We start from the raw sequence: 9,948 nt of genomic DNA on the forward strand, positions 1-9,948 counted from the left end.
TTTTAAACATTTTAAATCCCAACATTGTTTGTGAACGTCTAACAAAGTTAAATGTATACTCAAACCTGAAAAGTTGTGTGGCTCCGTTTTCATTTGATTATCATTGTACACTTGGAGGCTTAGTTGTACCACTCTGTTAGAATTAACCCCGCTGTGTATTACATATTTTAAACCTAGCTAACAGTCGCTAGGAATTGCTGACATGTTTCAAAACGGCTATGTTTGAGCCAACAAGACGGTGATTAAGGCAATATAAAGTTAGATTTGGAAACGTATACACCCAACTCAGAAACCGAAAAAAACCTATGATGAAAAAAATTACTTTCATGGTGTCAAAACACTCTTTGTCCAGTACCTTCACGAAATATAATCAAAACTTTCCGCAAATTCGCGGGAGACCGTCTTCTGGCAGCAAGAGAAAAATAGCGGAAAGACAGCCTGCTTGATCCTGACGAACTGTGTAAACGGTCCGTGTTACATTTAACCCCGCGTACCTACTGAACACCTATGAGTTTCACTCAGTGTTGATGATTATTCTTTAAAAAAATAATTATAAAGTGCACATTAAGTGTTCTCTGTCTAGATATGTTCATGTGTTCACGTCTTCGTAGTGGCTGAGACAGCTTTAAATACCATGAGCGTCATGCGTGCTTGAGTGTGTACTAGATCTACTAGTAACTAGACGAAACGGCGCTGCTCATTCAGAGACACGCTGAAGGGGCTTGCACACCAGTCTTTTTGCGTTGTATATTCACAGACACGCACATCGCGATTTGATTTAGGCTACTGCATAGCTATATTTTGCTTTATTTATCCATCTATCTTTTTAAATCGCACATTTTACGTGGCATCTGTTTTGTAACGCAAAAAGACGCATGCGTGCGTCTTTTTGACAGACCGGGATTCCCTCAGCATGACAGAAATAATATGGCCTTAAGTTATAAAAGTTATGAATAACCTTTATCTTCACGGAGGGATGGTGTTCCTAAATATGGGAGAACATGTTCGACGTGTTTACTCCTTTTGCAGCCACTCTTCGTCCACATATCTTGCAAACTGGATCCATCTTCAAGGACAACATCACGATCGTTTTTCGGATATAAGTTACAAAATATTCCCATACTGCAGATTTTATTTATTTTTTTTGGCGGGAGATAGAGATTCGCAGCCTCTGTCTCGGACATTTTCAGCGCTGTACGGATATGGAGTAAGCAGTCAAGCTGAAAGAAGTTGCATGCGGCAGTGCAGGTGAATTCTGTTTTTTTTTTTTTTTTTTTTTTTTTTTTACCGTGGATAAGCAAATGTGCACGATATGATAATCGTACATGTCAATATCGCGATAAACCGTCATACCGGTATACCGTTACAACCCTAACGCAGTCCCTTCTGTTGAAGGGTAATTACTAATATGCCACTGATGGTCTCTCAGCTGCCAGTAACTCTGTCTGGGTAAAAATGGTTGATTTGTTTTGCTCTGCTAAGTGGTTTTCAGCTTCTTACTTGTGCACCACAAGCATCCAGGACATTTTAATGGAAACCATATATATGAGAACCGTATAGCTCATTTTTGGGGGTTTATGAATAATAAAGCTGCTTTATTGAACTTGCAGCTCATTGTGATAAAGAAAGCTATATAATATTTAACATGAAATTATGCATGGATAATGCACCAACACAAAAAAACCCCAACAAAATGACTTTGTAAACGTGAATGTGTGACACCTGTAAACAGGCGACGAGTGCACACTTCTTATCCTTTCCATTTCTCCAGCAGTCCTGTTGGGTCTCCATCCAGACCAATACAGCTGCCTCAGTTCAACACTAATTGTTTGGGTCTAAATACCAGGGCAGTATTTTTTTACAGAACACTTAGTTGTTAGTTATCCAAGAAAGCCACAAAGCAGCTTTCTAAAATGATGGTTAAAGCCAGCGCTCCAGCATTGTTTCTTTCTCTCTGCATGTGATTTACAACTTAGTTGATGTACTTAAAATTTGTTACCTCGGCCCCATGTGGTGTGTGTGTGTGTGTGTGCTCCGTAAACTGACATTATGAAAACTGCAAAGTCAATGTTTTCACTCTGGGCTTCGAATCAGCATTTCTGGAAATCAGAATGTGACCTGCCCTTGCTCGTTTTCTCCCCTCTCATTTTCACACACCAATTACTAGGATAATTTCAGGCATACCAGTGTGATGTGGACCTTGCCCAGAACCGCACTCTGGAACGCATTTACAAATGTGGTAACGGAGTAAGGCATTTATCTGACATGCTCTGTATTTATACTTTCACTTAGAGTGTGATGCTGAGCAGAAGAAATTAACAGAAATTGCATGATGAATTGAATGAGGTGCTTTTTCCAATTTCATAAGAATTTCTACAGGACATTTTGCTAGATTTAAACATGCATCACACAAATGTCTTTAAAGGGATACTCCACCGTTTTTTTTTTTTTTCATATTAAACTTTGTTATTCCCTTAACTAAGACGAGCTTATAGACACATACCTCTCTCGTCTCAGTGTGTGCACTTAATAGCTCTAGCGCGCGAGACACTTTGGTAGCACTTGTGCTATCAAAATACAACACAATATTACAGTATTAATAAATACAGTTACATATATCTATTGACTCGGCACAGTAATATCATCACTCCGGAGAGGATTTTTCACAAGTGATGATATTACTGCACCAAGTCCATAGATATATATGTGCCAAGTGCGAAGTGCTCCCAAGCGCTTGCTGTGGTATTCCGCCATATAGTTATCTACTTTACACGCTTCGAAATCAAAATGGTCTGGTCATAGATCAAGCGTCTCGTGCGCCAGAGCGATTAAGTGAGACGAGAGAGGTATGTATCGACTTGTCTTAGTTAAAGGGTTAGTTCACCCAAAAATGAAAATTAAGTCATTAATTACTCACCCCCATGCTGTTCCAACCCCGTAAGACCTTCGTTCATCTTCGGAACACAAATAAAGATATTTCTGATTGAATCTGAGAGCTGGATCAGTCCTATATAGACTGCCTAAGGGACTGGCTCTTGACGGCCCATAAAGTCATTAAAGAAAAGGTTTAAATATTCCATGTGCCTACAGCGGCTCAATTCTAAGTTTATCAAGCGACGAGAATACTTTTTGTGCGAAAAATAAATAAATAACGACTTTATTCCACTATTCCATTACTTTCTTATGGGCGCATGCGCGAGAACTGAGACAAGGACGTTCTCATTCGTCTACTTCTTGTTACCGGCTGCTCACCGCTTAGGAGTATTACTGCCACCTACCGTATAAAATGATGATCCATATATAAGGCGCTCCGGATTATAAGGAACACTGTCGTTTTTTGAGAAGATTAAAGGCTTTTAAGTGCACCTTATAGTGCGGAAAATACGCTAATTGAAAAGCGTATGTACAGCGCGCATCTTCCTCTGCTTGTAAACAGAAAGTTTTGCGCTTCCAGCTATATCAGCACATCATCTTATACGGTAGGGGGCGGTAAAACTCCTAAGCGGTGAGCAGCCGGTAACAAGAAGTAGACGAATGAGAACGTCCTCGTCTCAGTTCTCGCGCATGCGCCCATAAGGAAGTAATGGAATAGTGGAATTAAGTCGTTATTTATGTTTTTTTCGCACAAAAAGTAGTCTCGTCGCTTGATAAACTTATAATTGAGCCGCTGTAGGCACATGGAATATTTAAACCTTTTCTTTAATGACTTTATGGGCCGTCAAGAGCCAGTCCCTTAGGAAGCCAATGGAAGAGTGATCCAGCTCTCAGATTCAATCAAAAATATCTTTATTTGTGTTCCGAAGATGAACGAAGGTCTTACGGGGTTGGTACAGCATGGGGGGTGAGTAATTAATGACTTAATTTTCATTTTTGGGTGAACTAACCCTTTAAGGGAATAACAGTTTAATATGAAAAAAAAATGGTGGAGTATCACTTTAAGTGGTAGTAAATGTCTATCTCAAGCTAAATCATTTTAATATTCCAAAATGTTGGAAATATAATTATGCCTTAAAAAAATTAACAGGGTTTATAAGATCGTCTACTAGCAAACATCAACTAAAGATCAAGAACAATTTCTAGCAACTTTGTTTGTATAAATGTATAAATGGCCTAATGTGAATGAGACATTTTTCAAACCAATTTTGGACTATGTTTTACCCATATTTTGAAATATGCATTGCATTGTTTGTGTTCTTCAGAGTTGATGGACAAGACCCTAAACAGAAAACACACTGACAAATTTCTGTATTACTATTTCTATGGATTTTTTTTTTTTGCATAAAAGTGTATAGAGATAAAAGATAAATAATACTAATGTTTTGCAGTTACATGAGTAAGGAAAAGTGGACGTAGTGTATGTGTCATTTCTGTCTATTACTTATATCGCTCATTGAGAATGAGGCAACAGAAACATGCTTGCACGTAACACTCTAGTGTCTTTTATCTGAGGCGACGTGGATGATTCTGTTTGAAGCCTCTGTGTCAGAATAAAAGGGCCTTTTGTCTTTCTCCTTATCACAGAAGATATGAAACAGCAGTGCGTTGCACCCATTTAGAGAAATAGCTTCCATCACTGGGAATTAAATGTGTGTATGGAATGCAAAGAGAGAGCACAACATTTTACCCTCTCTCCTGATAGCCAGTGAAGCATGCCTCTTTCAATTTCAACAAACAGAACTTCACACAACAGAATGTTAATTATAATCTCTTTTTTACTACCAATTTGGCACCATTCACAAGCATTTGTATGGTTATGAAGACGTTTTTGCTTTCTAACAACAACAACAACAAAAAAACAAAAAAAAACAAGCCATATCTACTTCATTGTCAATTGAATCAGTTAACTGAAATTTCAAATTGAAACAATTTTGGTAAAAGGCATTTGATGACGATGCACAAGATGTTTTAAATCTATGGCCGTATTCAAATCATACGTGAGCATCCCTATTTCCCTCTAGACTAGAGCCCTTTAAATGGGGCCCTTGGAGGGAGCAGGACACTGATGCCATAATGTTACATTTTTGGAACATACTTTACACCCCATTTACGCCAAGTTCACTGGTATTAAGATGCATTTCGGGCAATCAGATGTACCCTTCACTAACAGACTTGAGGAAGGGCCCTTCGTGTAAAAATGTTCATTTCAATTTGGAAGGATAAAACGGCGTTTGGAATTCGCCCTATGTAACGTTGAACTGATTCAACTGAACTACGAAGGAATTCTCCAATAGGGTCTGGCTGCAGGCTTGCACGGTCGCTCTCAGACTTGCACTCTGTCACTTCCACTTCCTCTACAAGTGACCTCATTTGTAATCTCCACTTGCATACTCCACTGTCTTGTGTCCGATTAAAATTACTTCCATCTAAGTTCAAGAATCATTGCTGCATGTATAATAGGTTTTGTCAGTCTGTTAATTGCAGATTTGATTTACAAGCTGCTGTTTTTTGTTTAGAGTAGACGTAATTTATTATGGTTGTTGTATGGATACCACTCAGAATAGCCCACAAACTATTTGACAATGGTATTTATTGTAATAGGCTCATTACATCTCTAAGAGGCTGCAAACACTGTAAGATATAGTTTATCCTCCCTGTATTGTTTTAATTCCTAACATTGTACAAGTGTTGTTGACTTAACTAAACTGAATAAAATTACAATTATAATGAAGCGTCTACATTTAAATGTAATATTCATTGTGGGTTTATTTTAAGGCAGATGGTGGTAATATACTAATTCAATCACCACAAGACTATTAGAGGGGTATCAACAAAGTAATATAGTTCCTTTAATGTTTTGTTTTTAGAAAATTCATGCAATGTTATAATAATTTGTTTTTGATGAATTACACAGAATAACAACTACAATAATATTAGTCTGTCTGCCTTTCTGACAGTCTCATTCATATCCCAAGTTTATGTATATCATGACACAGAGACTAAGGCACTGAAATCGCTTTCGTTCTTATTCGGTCTGGTTACTACAGTTTACGTCGGAACTGGTTCCCTATTAGCACCGCGTTACAGTACCCAACCCAATTTAGGAGTCACTGCTTTAGTGTAATTTTAAAACAATTGAGAAATTACTTTTGATTAACAATAATTTTAAGAACAGTGCACTTGAACATTAAATCAAATCTGAACTTATCAGGTTTTACAGTGCAATGTTTTCCACTTTAGATGTAATTTTTAGTGAGAAATTACGATTGTATTTATTAAATATTCGCCTAGCTTTCACCAAGGCTCTCTTTATTTTGCTGTGGAACATTAAAGCATCATGCTGCCTCAATAGTATTTCTGAAATTGATTTGTGAGGTACCTTCATTGCATAAATGCTGCCTGCAAAGTCAAAGTCAACAAGTCAGCTGCAAGTTTTCGTAAGCAGCCGCAGGCAGCGAAGAATGCAGGAGGCGATTGCAAGTGACATCACTTGCTGAGGAAGTGCATGTGACTGAGAATGCAAGTGCAAATCTGCAGCCACACCATTCTCCAATTTTTTTACTCCACATCTTAAATATCTGGGGTATTTTTGTCCCTTTCAGTGGCATCTCTTATCCGAGCCATAGTTTCTGCCCATCTTACTGTCAACCAACAGACAGCAGAGATAAAGCATTAACCAAACCTAAAGATTTGACATCATGCACATACCACATTATAAATAGTTGAGGTAAACCGATAACGACGACAGCTGAAGCAATCTCAAATCTCAGCAGACCCCATGCCTGAGAAATAACCACTGTCATTGTGTCAGAAAACTGAACAGTCACTCATGCTAATGTGAAGTGGGGCTGGATGGCTCGGTGGGTCGACCACAGCACTGAGAAACATGCGAGAGACTTTGGCTCAAATGCTTCTTTGGCACTAAAGGCATTCTTTAATCCACTGCCGTTGTGTAAAATACTTTTAATTTTTGGGTTGTGACCCAAAAATGTGTCCAAGATTTGTTCTGATAGGGTTGTGGACAGCAGCAAAAAACAAGGGGAATAATAAAATGCAACTAACCATGTAATAGTGCATAGTTATGCAAACAACATAACATGCAAACATTGGCTTTGTCAGCTTTTAGAAAGGACAAGAACATGTTTCCCATATTCTTAGGGAAAGAATATCAAATGTTAGATATCAAACATTTGATTGGACACACAGCCTTTTTTTGGCTTTTAGAATATGTAATCTTTATGGTCGTCTATAAACTGAGCTCTAAAACAATGACGAAATTCGCATTTAGAAGATACAAGCATTCAAATTAGTCTCTCAGTTCCGCCAATATAGATCAATGATTTTGATGACATCACTCTCTAAACTACGCTTCTCATCAGATTTTCTGTCCAATCAAATGCTCTCTAGAAACTAAATCGTCCCACCCCTTACATTATAGATCCTGAAGCTGCGGCTGAAATGGGTCCCTTGTTCACACATTGCCATTTTCTACATGGTGAATGGCATAGAGCACAATATAGGGGATAGGGAACGATTCAAACAGGTTAAATATGCTTTCCATTGAGTCTGGTTTCATGTTAGTGTCACACAAACATGCACACACAGTCTGCTCCAGTCCAGAGACATGACAGCACAGAGCAGACCATATGATTCGGCGCAGACCACAGACCATATCGGACCCAGTGAATTATGCACAGAATGCTATATTGTAAAGCGATATGAGATTGGGAGGAGTAAAGGTTAAAGATCAAGAGGCTTAACCGAGCCCTGTCTTCCTGTTTCAGTGGAATAATGCTGTGCGTTTCAAGGCACTTCAGTGGCCCTTTAAGCCATGATCTTCTAAGCTGTTTTGAACTGCACTATACAAATTTAACTGATTTGACTTTACACAATTTAAAACATTGGCTGGCCTCCTAGGGCAGTGAAGCAAGTGCATTCTGGGAGTTGTTGTCTTTCATCCACAAAAGCCAAAAATACATTTTCTGGCTTTTCTCAGTCTAATTCAAAAATAATTTCAAATTTCTTCTACATAAATTACCCATTTTAAATACACATTCATCTTTCCAGAGGGGAAATGACCCTTTAAATCTCAGTAAAATTAGTTTTAAACAGCATAGTTACTGTTTACGCACAGGCAGCAACAGCAAGTAGCATGCACTGTCAGTAAAGCAGGTTAAAACATTTGTTACATGCAGATTAAGATAATTGTTAACATTATTAGCAAAGTCATAAAAACATGCAATAATTACAGTTTACATTAAAAAAAAAAAAAAAAAAAAAAAAACACATTAACAACTGAAACAAGGCAGGGTTTCAGTGCTGACAGGTCTGATTACTAATGAGTCATATTTATGGGCGTGAGTCGTGACAATATACGTAAATGTCAATGTCCCTACAATAACACACCGTTTACCTCAACAATGGAGCACTGCCAGTGCATCAACCACCACAATCGTAATACTTCTTATATATACTTTTGTTGTGGTGTTTTCACAAGTAGGTAGTTCTATGTTCAGTAAAATCATTTGTTTTGAGGATTTTTTTGGACCCTCGGTTAATTATGTTTCGAATGTTACCTAATCCATTGCATGGCTTGAAGACATTAATACAAATAGACCTGGTTTAACAGACAGGGCTTAAGCCATGATTAGGCTTTAGTTCAATTAGGACTTTTAAGTAGCCTTAAAAAAATACATGTCTTCGAAAAAAAAAAAAAAAAAAAAACATTACTGGTGTGCATCTTGAGACAAAACAATAGCTCTGACATTAAAGTCCCTGTCAAAATAAAGTCAAAATTAAGTATGTGTTCTGAGTTTGTCACACCACAGAAAAATGTGTTATTATAGACTCCCAGCCAAATTTGAATGATAAAAAAAAGCCGGCAAGCATATAAAATAAGCTATCAAAAAATGAGCAGTTCTCAAACGCTGGGGGCGTGTCCGCTGGCTGCGATGAAACCACGCCCACAAGCGGGAAAGCTGTGGACGGTGATATTAGCTGATTTCGGGACGGGAGGGTGAACGCTGAGGCGGGAGATAGTCGTTTCGGCCCCGTTCACCAGTAACAATGGATTATCCGTGAATCCCAGTTGTCTCTGAGGAAGTTTATAAAACGATCCAGTGTAAAACGATCACTACAGAGGCGGGTGTTGGGGGTGATCCTCAGCTCTTCATCAAGGTTGGTTCTCTTAAAACCTCTTCTTGATGTGATCATTTTTAGGGAATTTAAATGAAGATACCGATCTGTTTTGTACATGATCGCATCTAGGTAGTAGCCAATGCATTTCTGTGTCGAAGGCATAGCTAGCTAGAAAACTGTAGGCTCAGCTGTAGTTGTACTGACAGTCACTCGCGATTGAGCGGTGAATGCGGATGTGCTCGGGGAGTGTTATTGTGTTAGGGGAGAGATCAGACTCTGTGCTTCATCAAATAGGGGCGTCTCCAGGAGCTCATGGGCTCCAGTGCGTCATCGAGCCCTGTTTTAGCCCCGCCCAAACAATCCGTAAAATTGCAATGGTGAAAAACTGTTTAACGGTCTAACTCCACCTTTCAGTACTTCACAGTTCACGGTCTTTGTAATATGTTTTAGGAATACGTATGCAACATTTACAATGAACTTTTTTGTAGAATTGCCTTTACAGGGACTTTAAGATTTGTCAGTGCAAGTTGCTTTCAGTTAAAACAGCTCAAACATGTTTTTTAGTCGGACTAGGCTTAAGCCTTGTCTGCGAAACTAGGGGATGGAATATGTAACTATGGCACTCTCATTTCATTTTTCCTTGCGCGTCTGCTGCACGCGTTTCACACAACCGCCGCATGTGCCTCAAAACTACCTTGCTTAATCGACAATCAATCATTTATTCGATCAAACAAGCCTCCCTATTGGTAAGCCTACCATTTTAAAATGAATAGTGTTGCATATCTTATTGGGAAAAGTCTAACATTAGCCTCCATTAGCTACACAGAAATGTAACCTCTATCAATCTTATGTATGAAATTGAGAGATAATATT

This window comes from Pimephales promelas, chromosome 11 (assembly GCF_988280905.1).
Source record: "Pimephales promelas chromosome 11, fPimPro1.hap1.1, whole genome shotgun sequence".
Classification (NCBI taxonomy): domain Eukaryota; kingdom Metazoa; phylum Chordata; class Actinopteri; order Cypriniformes; family Leuciscidae; genus Pimephales; species Pimephales promelas.